Here is a 25,895-nt window from a genome sequence, read left to right as displayed (position 1 = left end):
TTTAGTAATAGGGTGACAGGTTCTGAGGGATTAAATACTTGGAGAAGTGGAGAGAATGTTAAAGTAAATATCTAAGACTTTAATTCATTAGTTAAAATTATTTTCCCATGGAATTTATTTAGTCAAGTACAATTTGTAATTTTCCTCTGAAAAGAAGCTTTTAAAATGTTATTTTAATCCCCTGCAAAACAGACTTTTTCTTGTTTCTCCACCTACATAAACTTCTGAATCTGTTATATAGCATATCACCAGTCAATTTTCCTGCATTTTCTTATAAGCTTTTAAATCTCTTTTCTACCTTAATTTCTATATTGAATGTCTTTGGTGCAACAATGAATAAAAAATTTTACCTTTTTGGTTGTAGCACTGTCTATAATAGGCATTAATGTTACTCCAATCCCAATTTTGCCAATAAATGTGATTCATCTGAATTTCTTAAATAGACACAGAACTTTCCACTATCCTCAGTTCTACAAACCATATCTATTATAGCATTTTATATCAGAGATCTTATTCTTTCCATAAAAGCAGAAGAAAAGACAGGAATCAGAAAAACAAAATCAATGCTATGTAGTCAAATTTTGGTTCCCTAAATTTAGATAATAGATAAATACTGTAAGGTGTTACTTAATTGCAAGGAAACCCTGAGACCTTAAACTCTTAAACCCTTAGACCTGATTTTTAGTATGTGAAGTTTGGAAACTTGTCATCATTTTATATTCATGTTGAGCAACAATTTATTTCCCAGTTTAAGCCACAATTTCACAAAAAGCTCAAATTGCCTGTGTCTCTTCTACATTTGTCAGATAGGAATAAAGATTCTTGTCAATTGATGCCCAGAAGCATATTTGAACTAAATGATGAAGTGGTATGTCAATAATTATTCATCAATATCCTCTTTGGTATCCATAAACTTTCCTTTAAAGTAGAATTCAATCAATGTGGAGGCAATCAATCTTATATGCAAAATAGATTGAAAATTGCTCTTAAGTAAGCACATTGTTTATGCTTCAGAGCAAAGAGAGTTCAAATTAAACAAAATAGTTCCAAAGGTATTTTCACTGATTTTGGCTCAACGGATATCATGACAGTGCAAAGACAGCACTTCACCTCTCCCATTCACTGTTTTGAAGTTATATATTAAACCCGCATACTGTGATTTGAGGCAGGTACTGCCTAAGCTACATTCCTTCATTTCTCACGTGGAAGTATAGTCAGAGGGACATTAGAAACAGGTGTTAAACTGAAATAATTTCGGGGAAGTTATAAGCAGGTGTATGGGATATTTTGTGGTACATAATTTGGTGTGAATGCTTGAAAGAATTATATTACGCCATGGACCTTTTTTATAAATTGTGAAACATAACATATATACCAAAAAGAATAAATTTCAAAGTATATTGTAACAAATAGTTATAGAACAGATTTCTGAGTGTGGTATGGGTTACAGCTCCGCAATTTCAGGCTTTTCCTTCTGGTTGCTCTAAGACACCAGAGAATAAACGAAATATCAGTATAGTGATTCAGCTGTTATACACATTTTTTAAAATCCTATCTTCTGTGTTATAACTCCTCCTTCTCCTTTGATCTTTCTCCCAATCTCTAGGGGTATTTGGACTATGCCCATTACAACTTTTTCATGTTGGAAAGGGCTGTCAATAATATGGGATATGGGATGGAGCTAATTGATATTCTGGAGAGGCTAGCCTCCCTGGGTTTCAGGACTTAATCTGGTTTAAGAATCCATCTGGAAGTTGTAGGTTTCTGGCTCTTAATCTTAGTGCATGAAACTTTTGTAAAATCTCAGACAGAGATTTTGTAAACTCTCAGGTAGAGCCTAGGTACTCTTTAGGGTTGACAGAAATTTTTTTTTTTTTTTCATCGGCAGGCACCGGAAATTGAACCTGGAACTCCGGCGTGGCAGGCGAGGACTCTGCCTGCTGAGCCACCATGGTCCACCCAACAGGAATGGTTTTGACTGGGGGTTGGCAAATCATGGTAAATAGTGATATCTAGCTAAAGCTTGCATAAGAGTAGCCTCCAGAAGAGCCTCTCGACCCTTTTAGAACTTTCCTAGCTACTGATTCTTTATTTTGTTACAAATCTTTCACCACATGTGGTCAGTCAGGCATTGTTGAGCTCACAGTCCCAGGGCCAGGCTCATTCCTGGGATTCATATCCCACTTTGCCAGGGAGACTTTCACCCCTGGATGTCATGTCCCACATAGTAGTGGGGAGGGTGGTGATTTTATTTGCAGAGTTAAGTTTGGAGAGAGAGGCCACATCTGAGCAACAAAAGCAGTTCTCTGGAAGTAACTTTTAGGCATAATTATAGGTAAGTTTAGCTTCTCTGCTACATAAATAAGCAACAGCAAGCCTCAAGATCAAGGACTTGGCCTATTGACTTGGGAGTTTCTAATCTTTGAGACAGTCCAAGGGGTTTCCCCAGAGGTAAAACTTAATAGTTTCATATTTTTTTCTCCCATCCCTCAAGAGACTTTGCAAATACTTTCAAATTATCTGCCCAACATACTCTGGGACGTATTTGGGCATAACATCAAGCTATACAGAATACCATAAAGCTTTTGACTGATGATTCATTGGAGGAATAATAAGAAATTCTTTGTGGCTTTAAGTAAATATAACACAGATTCATTATGGAACTTCCATATCATAAATTTTAAGGTACATTTTATCTTCATTCAAAATATTTACTTGTAGTTTTCCATAGTGATTAATTTTCACAGAAATACTACTTTACTCTAGGTATCTGTTTAGAAGCTATAAACAAGCAAGACATAATAAATGCCAGTTTTGGAAGGCAAATAAATTAGAAAATCAGAATGTGATCAAGGTATGGTGAGAAAAGGCTAGTAAAGTTTCTGCTCCATTTCATGGATAGTTAACAGGGAACTTGACCAAATACATTCCACCTCATCTAACTGTGTGCGGGAATGTGTTAAAATCAAAGATGAAAGGAGAGCAGATTGAGCCAAATCAATCACTTGATTTATATGGGAGTAAAACTATAGTGATCATTTTGTACTGTTTAGTCGGTCTGATTTGGTTGACAATATTTATGTGTTCTATTCGTAGGGTGTTCTGGTCTATTCCCTCTTGTATGCTGAAACAATAGTGAGGATTATCAAGTTAAATCAAAAGGAATTCTTACAAATATATTTGTGTTGAGTGAAAATTACTGACAGATTTTTTTTCAAACATTAATTTTAATTTAATTAATTGCAGGGAAAAAATAAAACCTTTCTAGCAGAGTAAACATTATGATCAAAATATCAATTAGTCAGAAAATGAGGCACACTGCAGTGTTTCTGTTGGTTTTATTTTAAAAATTTGATCTTAGAGGACAGCATTTATGCTTATCAAAGCATTTTACATTTTTTGCTCTTTGATTATTACCACTTAATGTCTGTACATATGAAAGCTTACACTTGAAGGAAACTGAGCTATAGGGTGATGTATCTAGAATATTTTTAAAGTATCTGTTATCAGCTTTTGATTCTTATGATTTTCTTCTATGATAACGTCACAATCTTTACTATCCCCACTCCAATTCATAACACTTATTGATGTGTGTGTTGATTGCTTGACCTCTGGTATAAGTAGACTTTGTATTTCACTATCAATGAACTTGCCCGTATTTTATCTGCCAAATTCCTTGATGTCAAGAACAAAGTCTTCTCTGATCAAGAACAAGTCTTCTCTGATCCATCATAGCACAGAATGGCATTGCATGTGCAATTTATTCCACAACTTGCTTCTTTCCCTTTTAATGTCTGTTAGAATAAAGAAATGTATGTAACAAAAAGGGATGTAAGAGTAAGGCCAAAATTCAAAACAGATTTATTTTCTTTTGTTTAAAGCCCAGAAAATAAAATGTTCTTTTTTATATCAAGCCATTGGGGGGGATGTCTACTCCTCTTTGCATAACAACTGCTTTCTTCAATCAATAGGTAGGTCAGCATTATCCGACTAGCTTCCTGTATAGATAAAATGCATATCATTCATAAAATATTACACTCTTAGCCGAAAATGGCCAACCACTTCAGACAGAAAGAAGCTGTAGTGGTATATTATCTTGGCATAAAGATGAATGGCTGATAGCATCATTTGTTTTATTTTAATGGGGGGCAGTAATACAAGACAATCTATTTTATTAAAAGTTAATATTTATTTTTTAATAAATGGATTTAGGTAGGCAAAAGAAAAATCTTCACTCAACTAGTAAATCACTTTTTCTAAAGCAAAGGCTCCACTCCAAATATATGAAAATCATTGAAATTCAGAGTGCCAAAGGGAATGTACATTATAACTTAAATACTAATGAAATCAACTGAAAATGATAGTCATTAGTCAGCTGTGCCTTGATAGGGTTCCCTGTGGACTGATATAAATTCCCCATTAGAAATAGATTCTCTTACAGCCCACTGTGAACATTTATTCTTTTCTTCAAAGCAGTTTTAAATGTTATGTTTAAAGCATGATTATTTTTATTTTCATTTTAGATGGCATGCTTTTATATTTGCAGTTTTTATTTAATCCTTATATGCTGTGAGCCTGTGTGAAATCTAGAGAATAGAGAATAGAGAATAGAATCACCAGTGGAAATCTACTAATTAGTAAAAAGCTCAAACTAAATCTGAGTGGGAGAAAAATATATCCATACATATAGCATGAATCTTGATTTAGGTGCAGAACTGTATAAATTGGAAAGGAAATGCGATAATATTATTTATCTTCTAGGTTAAGAAATAGTTAAGACTATTTTTTGTTTTGATATTGAAAATTGTGCTAATATTTACAAATTCATCATGTAATAATCTCATAGTAATGCAAACATATGCCTGTATGCAGATGTATTTGTGTTTTGGGTGTGATACGCGATAATAATTTCAGTTCACATATATTGAGAGTCAATAGGAAGGAAATTAAGGAATTCCACTCTTTAAAAATTATATATATATATATATATATATATATATATATATATATATATATATATATATTTGTCATCACAAGAACTAGGTGAATTTTAAAAATTAATAGCATGTCTTGCTATATAGCTATATTCAGAATTCAGTGGGAATGCCTAATCTTTGATATCGTTCAGGAAGTTTAGCTTCTGTAATTTCATGAGAAAAGTTACACTGTGTTTTTGTAGTAAAAGCCACCCAAATGGCTTAATATGAAATACTTTGAATTAACTTATTTCCTATAGAAAATCCCATTGTTCATAAATATATAATTGCTTTAATTATCTCTGTTTTCAAATTACTTGCTGGGGATCTCTAGAAGGGTACTTAACTCTTCTTGGCCAGTATAGTATTAATAAGTATAATGATAGATGCTATTAATTAGCTTCTGTGGGTTTGCAGGTTTTGAAAGCTAATGACATTGTATGTCTCTTGCACAATAGCAGCAATTGAACTTCAGGGAAAGTAGCATTCTCCCTAATATTTGCAATATTTTTCCTGGATGCACAAGTGGCTAATATAATATATTTCATGTATTTTAACCATTAAAGAGCAAAAGTTCATGAGGAATTTTCTCACAGAAAGGTGGAAATAAACACAGATAGGTTAATAGATCAAAGGGATGAGCAAATACCTCATGAACAAAGAGATATACAGATACTAAATATTAATGGATTTAAATAGTCTATTAATGTAAAATAAGCACTCATGAGGTGATGTGTTCTATTAACTTATACATATTTTTTAAGTTACTATTATCTAATTGGAAGTTTGAAACATGTACACTTAACATTCATACACATACAAATACGCAAGAGATTGATGGCAAGTTAGAGTACGTTTTCGGAAAACTATTTTTGACATTTAATCCCAGCCTTGAGAAGATTTCCTGAAGAAAGAACAAAGTTATATATGTGGTTGGGTTCTGTCCAACACTTTTTATTGTTTCTTTATACTTTAAAAGCATTGCATTATGATTTTTATATTAGGTTATAATTTCTTTTAAATGTAAAATAAGCAGAAAAGCAGGTAAAATTACAGTAAGGAATGTTAAATATGTCTAATGTTGGGCATTGTATCCAGTCTTTTATATTCAGTTCAAGAGGTATTTGCATAGGCCAAATTGCCAAATTCTACACACTTGTTTTACAAGGCATCCCAAACCCTCTGAGATCACTGTGGCAGAAAGCCACATTACTGAGGAGAGTGTATTTTATCCCTTCTATGGTCTGGGAAAGAAGTTTGAAAATAATTAACTTAGATGGCAGGTCAAAACAAAACCTTTGGCCGCAGCATTGCCTTATCACACGAGGCAAAGCTGCCAAGCTCATGAAATAACAAGAGGGTCTTTGGCAAACCTTTGTGCCCCTATCCATCTTCCTGGTCACTGCTCGTTCCTGCTCTTACCTCCTTTCTGAGAAACCTGTTGAGACCTTGAAAGGGATATATTTAAGATAATAAAGTGCTCATGAGTGGTTCAGTGGTAGAATGCTCACCTTCCATGCAAGAGAGGTGTGATTTCTGGACCATGCACCCCTCAAAAAACATAATAAAGAGGAAATTGGCGAAAGATAAGAAAAAATAAAATTAAAATGTGATAAGATATTATGAGAGAGAGGTGAGAGGACACACAAAGCTATTCAACACTGGATAAAGATCACATTTCTCAAATAACGTACATTTCATATTCTATTAAAGTTTACTCTGCAGGATCTACATTATATAATTCTATAGAAAGGAGGAGCCTGTGCATGCAATTGGTTGTGCGATAGTAAGAAGGAAAGTGGAAACAATGCACACAAAATCCCCTGTGTTTGGACAGTGTCTGTACTAGAAAAGAAAGCATGAAAAATACATTATAGAAAATCAGAAGCTTCTTTATCTGCTACAGCACATTCCCTGTAGTTCAGTTATAATAAGTGATCATGTCTCCTGGGGGTTGAAGATGGTTGTATTTCATTTACAGCAGGCTCTCCTTTGAATCGTCTGGCCTCTGCCCGAGGAAAGAAGCCAGTAAAGGAGAGGACAGGAAAAAGTCTGCATTCTTGTCGCCTTTACAAAGATGACCAAATATCAGAAGCAATTCACAGAGCTTAACTTTTTTCCTTCTCTAATTTACATTTCAGTCCAGATTCTCCAGAGGGAAAGGGCAAAAATAAGTAAAAATCTCATTTCTCAAGTGTCAAAGCAAAAATGCTCAGTTATGGATTATGTGATGTTAGATCTGAATCCCCATTTCCCTGGTAAAACGTTGCTTGTGCTTGAATGAAGAAAAATTAATATATTTGTTTTCCAAAATAGAAGTCTGGAAGGCATCAGAATAGCTCGCGTGCCAGACATTCATTGGGTTGCTTGTCTTACATGTAGTAGAAGCATCTTAGTGAAATGAAATGTTTGTGTCAGCAATTCTTAAGTGAAGTTGGCTTATGGAAAAATGTGAGCTATGATTCTGTGATAATTGCATTTCCTTGCAAATTAAGTTTGATACCTGGAGAGCTAGCTGGGGTTTGGGGGAGAAAGAGTCTAGGCCTGGGGAGGAATGGAAAGCGTTTAAAGCATACCATAAACCAAGAGAAGGATACCAAATAACCTTCCCTGACAATGGGTTTGATAATGGAAGGATGAAGAGCAGACTGCAGCCAGCTTTGCCTGCCTCATATCGTACAGACGTGGTGGTTGCAACAGCTCTATTGCACACATCAGTGAGTGAAGAACCTTTGACTGGGAAGACCCAGTGGAGCAACCGTGTTAGTACCCAAGATGACAAGCTCGCTTTTGTGAGATCACAGCCGTGAGATCTACCTTCCTAAAATCTCACACAGACCCCTGGCAGGGAACACCCTGGTTTCTCCTTCAGTACATGTGGTTTATGTCTGTGGTAGGTTTCTTTATTGTTCTTTGCCTTTCAAACAGTCAACCCAGTGGCTCCTTTTTCTGATTTACAGAAGTTGCTGAGTCTGGCTGCTCTGAAGTGGTTTTGCTTCTTCCTGCTTTAAAATGTTTTCATAGACTTAACAGTAGAAACAAGTCACATCAACCTAACCAAAGCAAAAAAAGCCAATAACCATGCCAGCTTTGCTACTTGGGAGACTTTTATGTGTTTAGCTGTAAACTGTGATCTATGTAGTGTAATTGAGCATAGAAATGATGCTGATAACCAGAAAGAGGCAGAAACTACCCTGTGAGTGGTATGGACAATGCGTGTGTGGTAGAGAGAGAGAAAATCGGTAAAGTTGTATCTTTCAATTCCACAGACTTGCTTCAGTAGTCAAGAGCATTACTTCCTCAGGACTAGGAGACACTTAAATCACACTCTGTTAGCCTCATGTCATAAAGAAATTGAAAATGGGGAGTTCTGAGTTATAATAGGCAGGCTTGATGAACTTCATGAATTCTCTGAATAGGTCAGAGCCCTCTACTAGGTAGGACTTTGCATTTTCTTTTGCAGTAAATTGTCCTGCACCAGAGTGAAAAACAATGTCATATTTTATTACTAAACTTGGGAACTCAAATCAAGGATCAATGAGACTTCAAAAAGTATACCTATTAAGATTTGGCAGTGGTATGCAAGGCAACAAAGTTTTAAAAGCTTTGTCTTGCTTCTGCTGTTTTTTCCAACTTTTTCATCTCGGACTGTCTTTTCTCAATGATTTCACAAATATTAGAAGAGGCAGTTACCAAACCCAGGTGTTAGGATAAAATCAACCTAAAATTCTCCTAAATGGAGATTAAAAAAAAAAAAAAAAAAAACTTTTACAGGATTCCACAATTTTATTTTTCTGCAGATGAAATGGATATATTATTTACAAATAATTTCCAAATGTACTTAGAACATTTAAAAATATTGACTTGGGCAGCATTTAAATTCTTTAAACATTTCCACAAGACAATCAGTTTTGAGATTTGTCTTTGCTATTTTGAGCTTGAATATATTTATGCTTTTATCAATATGCTGTGAAACTAAAAATATCCTTTCTGCTGGAACTCCAAAAATGTTTTGTTTGCATAATCTAACAACATTGAAAATATTAAGAATGTAGAGGAGCATTGTTCATACAACATGCTGAATAGGATATGCAAAGCAGTAATCTTCCATCAATTTTACCTGAACTGAATAATTTCACTTCCACAAGAACTAATTATTCCTTAAATACTTTTTTAAAGAAAAGCACAGTTGATTTGAAGAACCTTATGATCAATTTCCACACATCAGTTCATATGCATGCACACACATCTTTGTGTTGGTGCATTCATAGCTGTTTATGTGTATTCATTTACATCCTTGGTCAAAATAAAGTCCTGATTCTTATACTTACAGCTTGTAATATGCAAGAGACGTGGCAAATACTGTCAGTTAAATTAGTTAGGACATTTTCAGGGAAATTGATTTCTGGAGTCTGAAGTCCCTGAAATCACTCAAAGTCCTTGTTGCTTTTCAGGTGTCCCATTAATCTTTATGGGGCTCTATTGACATGGGTGGCAGCTGCTTTCCTGTCTAGTGCTTAAGGCAGATGTGAGCAGAACACCATGGCCCAGGGATTCAGGTCTGATTCAACAAAGTACACATTAGGCCTTTAAACTAAACAGAAAATGGTATAGAAGGGATTTGCAAAGACAGGGGCGTGAATTAGAACAATGGTGTTTCACTATTCCCTAATGAAGTTGGTTTCAGGGGAGAGCTTGTTTCTTGAATTACCTCTCTTGCCATCTTATGTGGCTTGAAATTTAATAAGAGCATTCCTCAAAGCTAGGCAACCGCGTCTCATCCGAATGATGTCTCCTCTGGTGAATATTTAGAAGGTAGGATTGCCTATTTGTAGGCAAAAAGAAGGAAATGTATCTAAATCCTCCAATCAATGTACATAGAGAAAAAGGGCTGTCAGTGAAATTGCAGTTTAACACAATAAATAAGGTGGAATAACATGCTATGGTGAGGCAGTATTTTATTCTCAAACCCAGGTGGAACTATACTGGGTAGTTTGAATCTTAATTTGATGATGATTCTGCAAAAGGCCCATTTCCTTCCGAAGGGAAGATACAGCTAAAAAATCACTCTGGATTATCAGAGCCATTTATAATAGTCATAGTTCTCTCACAAGTAGGAAGACTGAAATTAAATATATATATATTTAGGAAAAGGTAAGTATGAAAATTCTTGGAACTACTAGGAAAACAAAGATTGTGGTTAGTTTGTGCTCTAGTTTATCACTTTCAAACTGTCATATTTGACAGTGGCCTCCATTTTATATTCAATTCTGAGTAGAGCAATTACCAATCTATTCATTTATGTAGGACACTCCAACAAGCTCTTTCTGGCCACATATTCTAATTTGTACACATAATTTAGATGGTGTGGTTCAGAATTATTGGCAATTTACTGAAAATCTGAGCAATTCTACAGGACACATTTAAAATACCTGCAGCAGGAATAATAACTCTGGTGGTGAAGAATAGAAGACAATAATGATTTCAGCAATGGAATTATCCCATTGCTCAGGAAATCAGAATAACTATGTAAAACCTTGACATACAATCCTTTTCTCCAAAGCAGCATCCTGTGAAATGAGAGAAATTAAATATAGACAGAAAGATAAAAAGGATTTACACCGTTTTCAAGGTAATTTATTTTCAGTGCTTACTTTCTCGCTTTATTTTCTGTATTAAACTCTATAAAAGCTCTCTTGATTAAGTTCCCGCAAGCATCCCTGAGTGAAGCAGTCTAAAACATACATGGATTTGATCATAAAGTGCATTTTATTTCTCCTGTCAAAACAACACCAACAACAAAAACTCAGAAGGATGTCTGGAATCACATAAAACAGACTCAAGAGGGGAAGAGAGATGTGTTAAAATCTTCCAATATCTGACACCCATGGAGAATAATTGTATAAGGATGATTCAGACATCTATGCTCCAAATTAACCTGAAGAAAATATTCATTTTCTGTTTTAAGAAGTGTTTATGGACTGGTATTACTCATGTGTCTCCCTTTGGGCATACTGATAAAATAGAAAGAGCAAAACAATGGAACATTTGCATTTATACACTATTGTCAAAAAGAATGTGGATATTTAGGTGAATTATAGAATATTTCCACTTTAAATAAATGTTGGATAAAATAAACCTTGGATGTATACTCCCATTGAAAGTTTTCAGTATAAAGTTGCCTCTTACACATAATGCAAGAGTTTTCCTCTTGATTTAAACATTCATCCACATGGAGCTCTATGGTGTTGACCATTGACCTTGATGAACTTTGTGGTCTCCCGAGATGTGACTGACGGAGTGGCACAGAGCTTCTCTGTGGCCAAAAGGATCTTCTTCAAGGAAGTGCCACAGCCCAAGTTTACAATCTTGGGCAAGTCCTAAAAATTTACATGTGCTTCCCAGTTTACACAATAAATATATTTGATTCAGTTAACCCTTATAGCAACTCAATGGGCTGGATCAAATGCATTGTGTTATCTTCACATTGCCACTGATGGAAAAAATGTGGATTTGAGGACATTACATGACCTGCATAAAGTCACAGTTTTGGTAAGTGGTTTAGCCAGGCTAAGGACCCTAATACTTAGGCTACTATGTTAAGATTCTTACTTTTATGCAAGTTTTTCTCAAACTTATCACCCCTATTTTTTTTTTTTTTATCTTTTGTTCTATGGACCTTGTGTTTTGGAAAATGTTGTTAACTAAATGAAAAACACTAATTAAATATTGGCCTCTGTTGCCTTACCTGAGTAAATATGGAACTTCCCTTGTGGTCTTAAATGTGAATCAGCTTGTGTGATGTATTAATATCTTGAAGGAACTCTGAGATCCCCCCATATCTTTACAACTTTCCCCTACAAAGACAACCTGAGGGCTTAATAGCCCTTCACACATCAATGTCAATTTTATACCTTTCCCTCTGAAAGTGTGAGGCCTGTGTATGGTTTTTGGGTGAAAGTAGAGGAAAGTGGAAATCTGAGAACAGTTAACTGCCAAGTTAGGGACTAAGTGGGCAAGGAGGAGAATGGGGATGTTGCATACTTCATAATTATTTTTTCCTAGCAGTGACCTTGCTTCATGTATAAAATGAAAAACAGCAATGAGACAATGGTCATAATTTAATGACTAAAGTAAATGGTTCATTGCAGTTCAGATGGATTATTTTTAGCCTTCATAATGAGAAAATCAAATCATTGCCTGATTCATATGGTCAAATGATGTACAGTTGACTATAAAAATAACCGAACATGACAGGTAATTTGAACTGTGCTCAGTTAGCAACAACATAATTCATGCTAATACCATGAAAAGATCTTGCCATAGAGCCACAATGGCAATTTTAAGGAAGTGGCAGGATCAACCCCCAATCGGAATATTCTGACAGTGCAATCTATTCAAAGGTGAATAGTAAATTTAGGGGACCTCTGAATAATACAATTCTGTTCACATTGTAGAGTTGGAAAATATGAATCTACTTTATTCATCAATTACACTTTAAGAAGTACTGCTATATCTTAAGCTGGCAATTAAATTCAAACAAGTAGAATATAAAATATTCACAAAATATATATTACACGCACGTTAGTTTTATACTTTTGCATTTTCTTTTGCACCTCTAATAGCTCTTATTTTTATGAGCGTTGATGCTGCTTAATGTCTCAACTAAAAACACGCGTTGAGTCACACCAAACTAGAGAATCATTTAATCTTATTTTTCTCTTTCATGTCCCACTATCATTCCATAGGGCAGTCACTTTTCCCTTTAAAACTTTCTTATATTTATCAACTTGATGAATTCCTTTTTATTATTTATGATAAACTTTGTGAAGTTTTTCACTATCTCATCACCTTTCTCCCCACTTCATGAAGGTATGGGAATTCTCTTCGTTGATAATGTGGTATTTTTTTGGATAGAGTTCCTGTATTATGGTCTTTTTCACATTTCATCACCAGCCCACCTACTTCTCTGTCCCTCCACCCAAATCTCAGAAAGAACCACAGTATATTGATTTTTGAATCCTTACAGTTTAGCTCAATATCTGACACAAAATAAGTATTCAATAAATATTTGTTGAATAAGTGTCCTGCGTAGCTTCCCTAGAAGCTGAACCTGAGACTGAAATTCTTATGCAATGATTTGATGAGGGAGGGCTCTCAGGAAAAATCTGTTAAAAATGCAAGAGAAGTTGGATAGGACAGGGACGGGAACAAGGCAAAGATGTGCTGTCAGCTGGGGTCTAGCATCAGCCTGACCCCAGGGTAGTTCTGGAGATGAGGCACACCCCTGAGTTGTTACCTTTTGCAGCAAGAGGGCTGGCATTAGTACTCCTATAGTGTTCAGTTAGTGGCTGTGTGTCACCTGGGAAAAGGGGTAAGGAAAATATCCCAGGCCTTTCAAAGTAAGACAGTGCCAGTTTTCCCAACACATCTCAAAAGAAGTGGTACAGCTGTGTGTAGTTAGCAGTCAACATTCACATTAGCTGAGGGGGGGTGCACTAGCCTGGGAAAGGACCTGGCTGTGGTAACAACTATGTTTATTGCAAAAAAAAAAAAAAAAAAAAAGTAAATATTTAAGATAGTTAAGATTCTTCTCCATAATTTAAATCATGTTTCTAGTGAAAATTCAATGACAGGAATTAGCAAAATTCTGGAAGTAAATATTTCTTTAGCCTTTAATTGCTCCTTTCTTCAAAATAATCTCAGGGACTGAATACGTACTGACAATATAGATGTTTATGTACCTTGTAAATACCCACGCCTCCAAAATATGATGCATGATTATTCAGATAAAATAGAATAATCAATGTGGAATACCGGGAAGAGGCCATGCTTAGAAGTCAGATGCCAAGTTCAAATCCTCCTTTGGCCTGTGGGAGCCAGGGCATATCCTATACCTTTGTCTCTGTGGAATAACAACAATATCATAAAGATTAGATAAGATATACATAAAGGACCTTCTAAAGTGCCTAATACAGTGTTAGGGTAGTGGAGTCATTTCTTTATACATAGCTCAAAAACTAATAAAATTCTTCTCAGCACAGTCTATTAATACTCTGTGACAACGAAAGTCCTCTTCCAGTGTGCTAGGGAGAGTTTTGAGTACAGGATATACAGCTGGGGAGGTGCTATGCTGATTGTCAAGTTTCAGCTCAAATACCGCATCTGACCACCTGAGATAAGGTTGCCCCTCCCTATAATCCTCGCCCTTTCTTCATTACCCTAATTTGTATTCTTCAGAGCACAAAAATGCTATTTAAAATTGTCTAAATTTATTACCTCTTTGATTTTTATGATCGTTTCCTCCTTTCAACTAAAAGCTAATCTCCTTAAAGGCAGCTACGTTCTTTCTTGTTCAATGCAGCATCCTTAGCATAAAACCCTGCCTGGCACATTGTTGGTGGTTAAATAAATAACTGACTGATTGTGTAACCGCAATTTGAAATTGTTTTATCAAAATCTCACGCTTGCTTTGAATAGTAGGCAGGGCTAAATGTGTTTCCACTTAATAGAGATCAGAGGCCACACCTGCTATGGCTGTTCTGTGACCTATGTAAGCACACTTAGTCTCAAAAAGGCGCACATGTCACTAGTATTAATATTCACTTAGCCATTAATTATGCCATCTCTTAGCAGGCTCATATTTCACACTCTTGGTTTAAGGAAAGTTTCATAAGTCCTAGACACTTTAAAATATTACTACTGTTCCTACTACTACTACTCAGTTTATACTACTGAATTAACAGGTGAGATACAGAATTGTCATCTAGTTCTTGATCCAGCGTGAAAGCATTAACACGCTACTTCATATGTGTATGGTATTTCTACATGCATTTTCTTGTTTTATTCTGGGAATGTCTCTGGACACAATTGTGCATTGCTTAGTCATTTTATTTTTTCAAGCTAGTTACTGTCCTCTAGCCTGCTTTTTTTCCTGTGGTTTTTAGGCATATGTGAATGTGGATTCCTATTTTTCTAAATTATGACAACTTTTCAGATGTTTAGGTTCTTAATTGGATTATTTGTGCTTGCAGTTAAATTGAATAGAAGTCTCCCACTTTATTTTCCATTAATACTTAATGCAGTATATTCCAACTTGGAAGCATGGGTGAATAAAGTCTGGACAAAGAAAGAAGAAAGAAGCCAAGGGTTTGAGGTCTTATATAATTACATGAATGTATACATTCATGGATGCTCTAATTGTTAACTTGTATTTACCACTGATCCAGTCACTGATAGGTATAAATATATCAGTGCAATATATTCCATTTCTTTTGCTTCCTCCCTCCTCTACTTATTGATATACTAGAAAAAATATTCAATTCTGTAGCAAAAGACTAAGAAATCCAAAGAATACAGGATTATTGCTTGAGCAATATAGTTGTTTCTTTTGCTTTGGATGTTAATATGTGTTAATAGTAACACAATACCTACAGCTGTTTTTCCTCTATGCATTTTAATAATTCTTTATGGATAAATGTATAGAAGAATTTGGGAAATTCAAACAAATGCTGCCAACCAAATCAAAGGTAATATCCTACATTTTTGGATAGTTTATCAAATATTTGTCGAGAAATGGAAAATTATTCATCAATTTAAGGATTACATTTTCTTAGTTATTTTCAGTTTCACATTTAAATTTGATATGTGCATTTTAAATAATTAGACTCTATTACACTTACAACTGAGAATGAATGCCTGCTTCTTCCAAAATAATGGATGAATTATGTAAAGAAGCTATAACTGAGTCTCTAACTTCTGAGTTAAAAAATTGTTTCTCCTCATTCACCAAATTAGTTCTCAGTGACAATTTAGTGGGTGAAGGGGAAAAAGAAACACTGACAATGAAAGTGAAAGCCTAGGCTCTTAGAATGAATGAGAAAGGAGTTTTTCAGATAAATGCCTTAAACTCTGTCAATGAAAAAGCACCTGATTAAATGAATGTTAAATACTAGAATGACATTAAATCCCCCAGATCCCTGCTAAAAATTTTATTGCATTTCCAAATTAAACAACTCTTTCAGGGGCTGCTCAATGTGTCAGTCACCCTTAATGACTGAATTTTCTCTGAGAAATAAGCAAGTAATGAGTGTATAATTTCTATTCCATGTCTTTGTCATATTAGAAAACTTAAAAATTTGAAAATTTAATTTGATCATATGTTTATTAGAATCTCCTCTTGATTTTGTGGGCGGAACATAGGTGCTGATTTTATCTTTACATTAACTTTGTCCATGATGGTGACACAGATTGAATGATCCCAAACTGGAAGATTTGGGAACCATGTAATAGCACACTGCAGTGACTGAGGTATCCATGGATTTGATGGCCTCTGGATTTGCAAGTACCCCTCTTCACACTCTGCTGTGCTGTTCTACCTTGCTAAGTGCTGAATGCTCCTAGCGCTTGAAAGAAAAAAAAGCAAGGTACATCCAAGTTGTTATGATTTATGTGTTTGGAGATGGATATTTGCAAAGTCCTTTACAAATTTATATTTAAATACCCTCCAAGTAAAAATCGTTAAAGGATTTCAAGTTTAATTTTAAGACAAGTAACTGATGGGCTTCACAAGAGGTGTTTAAGTGTGTGGGTCTATGTTAAATAGTGTGTGTGTGGTTACATACTAATTTATATTTACATAGACATTAAGCACACGCTTTTATAGGCCAAACTCTTTATTTGATAATAAATACAAAGCTTTAGCAATTTCAATTATTATACTTAATTTAATTTTCTTGTATTTAACTAATGATACCCTGACCCTCTCCTTTATCAGATGAGAGACTTATAATAACAACGACAAACTAAAGAGAAGTAAATAAATAGACGTGGATCCAAGAACAGTGGATGGTTTTCCTCAGCTACGAAACTACATTTCTACCCCAAGCACATTTCTAACCCACCTCACTTTGCAACAGCCTTGATCAGTCTCCACTTGGATTGAAAGAGTTCTTCTCTGTATGAGGCAATTTTGCATAGTATTCAGACTGACACTTTATTTTAAGATATATTATTTTTGCTCTTATGACAAATACACATTTGGTGGTATATTTTCTAAATTTAGAAAAAGCAAACAGAAGGAAAATGTATCCTTATTACTCATCACCATAGAAAGTCACTATTAATATTTTCATTGTATAACTTTCTATTGTATGCACGTATCTTTTGCAAAATATTTATATTTATGAAGATTTTCAAAATGGCATGATATGGTACATTCTGTTTTATTATCTACTTCCGGTACTTGACAATCTATAATGAAGATGTTTCCAATTAAATTCTGATTCCATTACTATATTTCACCCTATGATTAGTATTCCCTATCACAGCTCTGCAGTAAGCTTCTTAGTGACTAAACCATCCTTGAAGGATGCCTGATAATTCTTTGATCAGTGCGTGGTCCATATATTGTTGTCTCTTATTTAATGTTGTCTGGTACATGTTGTGTTTCTTTGACCTGTATTCTCTGATATTTTATCTGCCTAGGAAATCTTTAGTTTATTCTAATTTGACTATTCTTTGCTTCTGTATATTCTGGTATTTTCTTCAGAAATATAGACCAAATAGGTGTCAGATTTCTTCTATCACTTCTTTGACCCTTTCTCTGCATCTTGGACAAGTTTCTTAAACATGTTTCCTACGTCACCAATATAGTTTTATCATGGTTGGTTATTTTATTGCCAATTCTAATATAATTTAAAATTATGCTATGACATTTTCCCCTTTCTTGGACTTTTCCAATTCCATTTTTATAGCCATATCAACGTATTGTAATTATTTTTTCATGGAGATCACATTTAACTTTATTTCCTTTGAGCAAAACAAAACAAAATAGATTCGATCTAATTTTTCCTTTTGTTTCCTGGTAAATATATTTTCAGAAACCATGCTTTTATTCACTTAGGTGATTTATTTCTTTTTATATAGCAAAATCTTTTCTATGAGTCTCCTTTCGATTTTTTTTTCTCAAGTGAGGCGGAAACACCTACTTTGTATTTTTCCCCTGACTGTTTCAAAAGTGTAATTCTCATGCCAGCTTGTCTATTGGTACCTTACGCTCAGATAAGGAGCCTGAGGTCACACCTGAGTCAGGAGGAAGAGGCAGGTATCTGAGATTGAACAGTGATTGCCTCAGGAAGGGAAAACCTTCGTGTGTAATTTCTTCTCTCTGTTAACACTACTTTCAATCACCAGTTTTCATCATCTAAATTTTTGTCTTATGCTGGAGTCCATTCCAGGTATACAGTACTGTGGTATCGCATTTACTTCAAATTACTTTTATCAGGGTTATAGGAGGAAAGCATTGCTGTACCAGAGAAGAGCTCTAAAGCATTCGTGTTAACTCCCACAAAATCAGAAAAGTGCCCATCTTGAAAAGTCCTTTTAGAGGAGACTCTGGTCTTGTAGGAGGGTTTGCATGGGGTCTTCCCCCTAGTTCAGAACGCTGTTGAGTCTCTGTAGTGAAAAAAAAAAAAAAGATTAAAATGGATCGGTATCCACCGAGAAAGAAATCATGAGGTACAAGTATTATAAATTTCATATTTGAAATCTTACCACTAATTTTGGAATGAGTAATAAATGGCCCAGTGAAAGGAGAAGTTTCAATAGGATTCTCTTTTATATTCCATATTTAAAATATGCCAATTTTTGCTTTATTCCTTTTTTTTTACATGGGCAGGCATCGATAATCGAACCTGGGTCTCTAGCATGGCAGGAGAGAATTCTGCCACTGAGCCACCTTTGCGACGCCCTGATTTATTCCTATTTAAATAATCACTTTCCTGTATAATATTACATTTTCCTTGTACCTTTCTTCCCTTTTGCTTTTTTCGCTTCTGACTGACAAAAAGATAAAATCATCTTAGCCTTAACTTTTTGGTCCTTTTGTCCATACAGCATGCAATTTTGTGTATATGTATATGCATCTTACGTCATGGAGACTTTCTGTGTACTTTACTTATTAACATTTCACAATATTGGTAAGTTCACATATTCCTTTCAGAGATTAATTAATGACATTATAAAACATAATTTGTTTAACCCATTCCTTTTTACATTTAAATGCACATTAAATTTAATTCTGAATTTCCTAGGAAAAATAGCAACTGGAAATATGCTGTAGAATGTTCATATTATGGTCAGTGGAACCATACCAGTAATTTAAATCAAGAAATATTTTTAAAATTAAATTCTAAAATTGTATCTTGCAATGCACAGTTAATACACTGGCTATTGTACAATATATTGTACAAATAACATTTAGTATACTAAACATGCAAACCTAAGAATATTATGTTCTTTTAGTTGGGATTCACTCTGTTGACCCTGTGTAATGAGTCTGAAGGATCCAAAGTCAAGTTTGCAAGGCACATTCTTAGTCTCAGTACCTGGAGTTTCATGGAGTTTAATTTAAAATTACATAGTGCCTTGAAATAAAGTGATGTATAGATAGATAATCACCAGGGGTACTCACCCACAATTATTTACTTCCTATAATCTAGTTCAGTGGTTCTTAAACTTCAGTGTGTTTTAGTTTATAAGCTGCCAGAATGCAATATACCAGAAATGGAATGGCTTTTAAATAAGGAATTTATTAAGTCTCAAGTTTACAGTTCTAAGCCCATGAAAATGTACAAATCAAGGCACCAGCAAGAGGTTACCTTCACTCAGGAGAGGCTTGTGCTATCTGGAGCAGCTCTGTCAGCTGGAAAGGCATGTGGCTGGCATCTGCTAGGTTCTTTGGGTTCTGGACACCTCTCTCAAGCTGGGAAGGCACACGAGGACATCTGATAGCTTTCTCTCCTCATCTCGTAAGGCTTCCATGGGGGCACCTTCCATCCACATCTCCAAAGTTCTCTGGGTGTGTGGGCTCTGCCGGCACTAAAGAGTTTTTCAAAATTATTCCCTTGTAAAGGACTCCAGTAAACAACCCCACCTTGAATGGGTGGAGACACATCTCCATGGACAGCAACTAATCAAAAATTACCACCCACAATTGGGTGGTTCACGTCTCTGTGGGAACAATAAAAAAAGTCCCACCCAGCAATATTGAATGAGGATAAAGAACATGGCTTTTTGGGGGGTACACAACAGTTTCAAATCGACACAGTGTATATTCAGAATCCCTGGCCAGCTTGTTAAAACTCAGATTTTTGGCTCCACCCCCAAAATTTCTGAGGCGGGGCAATGAATTTCACATTTTTAACAAGTTCCCAGGTGATACTGACTTTTTCGGCCTAGGGACCATATTTGGCAATCACAGTCCTAGAGTATTCTGCTTCAGAGAATAATTTTGTAATCAAAAAGATATTTTGGTAAAAATATAGAAATTTCAAGAAGAAATATGTTTATACTGTATTTATTATAATAAAACTATTTTTAATAATTTACTTGGATCTTTGTAGTAGTTTTTCTTTTAATCCTCAAAACAAATCTGTGAATATGAACATGTTACCACTGTTTTATTATTAAAGGAACTGAAATGGAGTGAACTTAATTTAGAAAACCTGGAGAAGAATCTGCGGATCTTCTAAAGCGGTAGGTACTGTTTTTGACAATATGCACCGATGAGTACATTTTCTCATTACCGAGGGACATATGACAGTTGCTGCTGATTCATGTCGAAGTTTTAACCTTTCTTTTGTGTATCCTCGTCTGATCGTTTTGAAACAACAGCAATTTTAGAGAAATCAGGGCAACATCAGACCTTTGAAAATTTGTGATTCAATTTTCTTCCCTTGCATATATAGCATGTTGTTTAGGCTCAGCATAGACAAGATGCAATTGTTTTTCTTCTTTGTCTTTGGTTTCTATTGTAGCTGAAACACCAGCAGCGAAATGTGGGGAAAGGATCTCTCTGCACCATTGCACTTGCTGGCAGAGTCTAGAAAGACTCTGCAGGTATTAGCAGAGGTTTAAAGTGATTCTATATGCCCATCTAGTTTTTAATATCTTTCTGCTGCATTCCAAGTGTTCACGGAGGGAAGGTTTCTTTTTTTCTTTTACCTTCTCGTTAATGCTATTTAGGATGTCATTATGTGTTTATTCTAAGGAATGTATAAGAATACTGTGCCAACTTGACAGGATCACCCCAACTTTACTTTTATTAGAAAACTTACGTTTCCATTTTACCTCTCCTCCTTTTTGGCCAAGGGGATACAAAATAGTAATTTTTCTCAAATAGGAAACCTTAGAACAGAAATTATCCCTACTTTACCTTACAGGAATTATGCTTTCCCTTCCTGCTCCCTAAGCTGTGCAGAAATTTGAAAATATGGTAAAAGGAAACTAGAAAAGATGCCAAGGAAAAATAAAGCAAATGTAACGTGTCTGAACTTGAGAAAATAAAGGCTGGCATGAAAATATAATACTATATGTGACTGCAAATGTTCAAGATTATGATGGATGTGTTATCCACAATGATGGAATTGTGCAGACATCCTTGTGATTCTGTCATATATTATGGGTGGTAAATGAATTCTATTATATGTGCAAATGACTGCATAGCTAAATTCTGAGAGAAGTGATAGTCAAACTTTTTGATAGTTCACTCCATTGTTAAAATGTTTTGAGTCCACAATATATGCATGCATACTTATTTAATTATCAGACACATCCTACTAATATTATTATTTGCATTATAAAACTCACCCCAAAATAGAAATGTTAAAATATGAGATAATGAAGAATTAAGCAATGTTCAATATTATATTTGTATTTTATTAGTTACAGTTTTGTCACTCTAAAACATTATTAATTGATAACTAATATTGAATTTTGGTGCTAGCTACTTGATTTAATCTATGTCATTTTTAAAGAATTTGTAGAAGATACATTAGAACAGAATTCTGTTTGCAAGTTAATTTAATTCATTTGATTGTCATGACTCTCACAGCTGAGAAAGAGAGCCTGACAAAGACACATAGATCTAAATAGGAGAAGAGGTGGTCAACAGTTACACTTATCAAAGCGTAAAGCTTATTTGTAAAATTCATCTGTCTGAGCAATTATGCAAAAGACTTTTTTGAAATTCAGTTTGTCAGTTTCTTTCTTGTTGTCTGTCAATTGTGATGAATGGTTATATTTTTGTTAAATGCTTTTAAATCCCATGGAAACTCTTCATTTGGAATGTCTTAAAGCAGACTTTCAAAATTTGCTTTTTTAGTGGTTTCATATTGATGCATACATAGATGACACAGGTACATTTTAGAAACTAATAACCTAATAAGGCAAACGTCTCCAAGCAAATGTTTTCAAAGCGCTCTCTTGATAACATGGATTTAAAAAAAACACAGTAATTTCTCATAATTTTAAGACATTGTTCTTACCCTGAATGGACAGATTATATGTGTTTACTTTTCACTAAAATATCTGCTGGGTAGCATGCTATTGACAGCTACTAAATTTGAAACATTGCCATACATAATGTTACATAATTGCTCCTTATCCTATTATAAAGTATTGTAAAGAGACCAGTATTTAGGTTGGAAGACTCATAACTCCACATGTTTTTGGCATGCACAGACCGCAGTGTGCCGTTTAGCACTGGAGGGGAAGGACCTTGCTCCTATACTGCCACCACCCCCAGGCCCTGCCACACCCTTTCTTCTCCCAGCAAAACTTGGGCATAGAGATGAAAAATGACCGCCCGACATAGAGATCCAGAAAGAGCATCAGGGCCAGTACATAAACTTAATAAGAGTGAATTTTAATTCTCTCCTCAACCTTTTATTTTAAATATATTTTTTAAGGTTTAAAATTATATTTAATAGGTTGATGCTGTATTACTGCTCCATTTCTTGGAACAACTTCAAATTTAAGATATCAGAGACAAATCAAGCCTTTTACGCCAATAAAAAATGCACAGCATAACTACTTAAGATAGGCAAGGCTAAGAGCTATTAACCAGACCTTCAGCATACAACAACCCTGTTCCCAAGATTGTACTAAACTCATCAAGAAAAGCTGTGAATAGCAACATCACAGACACAGAAAGGGCCATTCCTGGGTAGTCCTCACCCAAGAAAAGATGGATGCAAGTTAACGCAAGATATTTTTTAAGATGTACTAAAATGAAAATCTACGCGGAAACTTCTTTAGGACATGAAGGAGTAACAGGTGGGCTATTAACAAAACCTTATGTATGCTGTCTGTGATCTCTGTGGACATTTGCTACAGAGTAAATGGAGAATTGGGGCTAAGGTTGCTGGGTAACGTCTGTTTTTTATGGTATATACGGCAGCATCTCAGGTTGGAGGACAGGAAGAATAAGGATAAAAAAGCAAACAAAACAGGTTGGACAAAGAATGGAATGATCAAGATTAATAGGGCTCTAACTGGATCAATTTTGCCATGGTTCCCTCAGGCTTTCAACATCAATAACATTTGAGACTTCAGGAATGCACCACACGGAATTGATTTGTTAAATAATATACCTTATAACACTTAACTGATCTGTTAAATACCACCCTCCTTCCCTTGCCCTAGGTCTCCCTAGAACAGTACAGAAAGGGAAAACCCTATTGGGAGGAATCCCTAACACTCTTCCAGGGAAGAATTCCAGCTAGACCAAAAAGGACCCTTCTTTTAAGGGTTTGGGAAAGTGGACACTTTATTAGTATCGACTTTATTAGTATCAATGACATTTGTTTGGAGTAAGTTTAGCCCCAGGAGCTGCACGGTTGAATGCAGAAGGTGTTACACCAATTGCCCCAATCCCTTCCATTGTAGTAGCTTGGACAAAGCATTCAGTTGATGGTGGGATCAACCCCAAGTTTCCATCTGCCATCATAGTGGCTGGTCCTGGAGGAGGTGAAGTTTAGCTGCACAGGAGCAGGGGGTATGACACCTCTGTTGTTTATGCCCATAGCATCTCCCATAGCCATCTGGCTCATCCGTATCTCCTGCTGTCTTGCATTAGGGAAGGTTCCCTTGAATCCCTCCTGCTGTCACCACATCATTTCTGCCTGCTGCCATTGTATCGCTTCTTCACACTGTCTGCGTTCCTACTCCTGCCTGAGCTCCAGTTACTTGCATTTTTGCAACTCTTGGTTGTACAGCTCCTCCATCCTCTGAAGTTCCCTTCTTGTCACCTCTTTAAATCCTGGTGCTCATAGTGAGTAGCCTCCATCTCCATTTCCAGCTTCTCATGAGCTTCCTTGATGTTGTGGTCCATTTGGCCCTGCTGCTGCTTCTCCGTCTCAGTGAGTGCCTTCCAATATATGGCATACTTAGAAGCAAAAGAGCCAGACTCTGCAAATCTGCATGGCTGGTCTCGCTCCTTGGGAAATTGCTCGTTCTTTATAACCAGCTTCTCTGGAAGTCCACCTTCATCATCTAATTGGTCCATGGGCTCCACAGCCACAGGGCGAAGAAATGTGGTTAGCAGGAAGGAGCCTTCATTACATCTGTCCAGAGCTTTCTGAGCAACTGACTTCCCTGAGAACTCCACAATACCTTTTCCTGAGGGCCCTCCTCAATCATCCACACTGACTACAGTCCTCTCTACTTGACCAAACGCAGAAAAGGTCTCCTCCGGCAGTTTGCTGGACATGTATTGAGGAAGGTTTCTGACTGTAAGGGATGCACTATGGCAGGCAAAGTGTATATGTAGCTGCTTTCCACAGAGTGGCATGTTGTCCAGCTCCAGTTTGGCAATTTCCACTAGGGTTCATGTTTCCAGGTGAATAAAACCAAAGTCTTTATCTTTATGAATGAAGAGCTTGCCTGCTTTTCCATATTTTTCAAATAGTTTTCCTCATTTCCTCCTCAGTGATGTCAGGAGGAAGATTGCCCACAAAGAGATGGCTACATTGGGTGAAGATCTTCTCTCCTTCATTTTGGCTGCTGGGCTTTGCCCATTTGCAGGTGGTGATGGTGGTAGTGGCTCCACTGTTGTTGCTGCGGGTGGCGATGCTGATGATGCTTTCTCAGAGTGTGGCTTTGCTTCTCCAGGTTAAAGGTGTTACTGCTCTGCATTTCTGCACCTCAGCTTCGATAGGAGAAGGCAATCAAGTGTCTCCCAAGTCCCCTCTGACCTGAACTTCTCTTCCACTGACTGTTTTCTCCTCAGAGTAACGGTAACCGATTCTTACCTCATTCTTTAGGAAAGAGGAGTAATATAAGTTCTGATATTTACTCACGATCCCCAACTCAACACGTTGCATCTACTCCTGGGCTTGTAGTCCTCACTTTGGAAACAAAGCCCAAGAGTCTAAAGATGTAACTACCATTTGCCACTGACATTAATAAGTACTTTTATTTTCTAATTAAAAACAAATTTTCTCTTTCAGTAAAATAAATTTATTGCATCAAATATCAAGGTTTTATTTTTTCTCTCCTTAGAATGTTATCTAGACAATCAAACTTTTATTTTAAATAAGGGAGAGCAACAAGAGCAAAAAGGACAGATTCAGATGTGTTTCCAGTTTTTATAAACGATTAAGCTACTGGTAACTACTCAGCTTCCATTGGCTTCTAGCTGCTTGTTTTGGTCTCCATATTTAGAAAAGACTTCAGAGAAGATTAGATTAGATGGGGATCAGAAATTGATACATTTTCATATTTTATTCTTAAGTGTTTTCTTTTTTTAATATCTCTTACTAGTCATTCTTCATGTTACAAAGTTGAAAAAGTCAGTGATATCATAGAAATGATCATATCAGTAGAAATGTCCAAATACAGATTCCAGCTGTTCCTTTTGCTTGTATTTCAAATCTAATGCTCTCTTTAATTTTTTCAAGTCAGAGTGGGTTTTCTTGAAAAGACTTGAGGCTTCTTTTATTTTTAATCCTTACATATAATCTATTTTACAATGAATTTGATATCACCTATTTGATATGGTAACTTCCATATTTTTAAATTATGTATATGATTATAGGTACAAAAATAAATCAAGTTGTGACTAGGCAGGATTCCTCT

At 35.6% G+C, this 25,895-nt stretch overlaps 1 pseudogene; it reads right to left on the bottom strand.

Annotated features, from left to right (window-relative positions):
- Positions 1-23,610: 23,610 nt before the first annotated feature.
- On the bottom strand, positions 23,611-24,953 carry LOC143662426 (non-POU domain-containing octamer-binding protein pseudogene; annotated as a pseudogene).
- Between the last annotated feature and the right edge of the window lie 942 nt (positions 24,954-25,895).

The sequence above is a fragment of the Tamandua tetradactyla genome, chromosome 18, assembly GCF_023851605.1.
Source record: "Tamandua tetradactyla isolate mTamTet1 chromosome 18, mTamTet1.pri, whole genome shotgun sequence".
Taxonomy (NCBI): Eukaryota; Metazoa; Chordata; class Mammalia; order Pilosa; family Myrmecophagidae; genus Tamandua; species Tamandua tetradactyla.
This window is presented reverse-complemented; position numbering and strand designations above follow the sequence as displayed.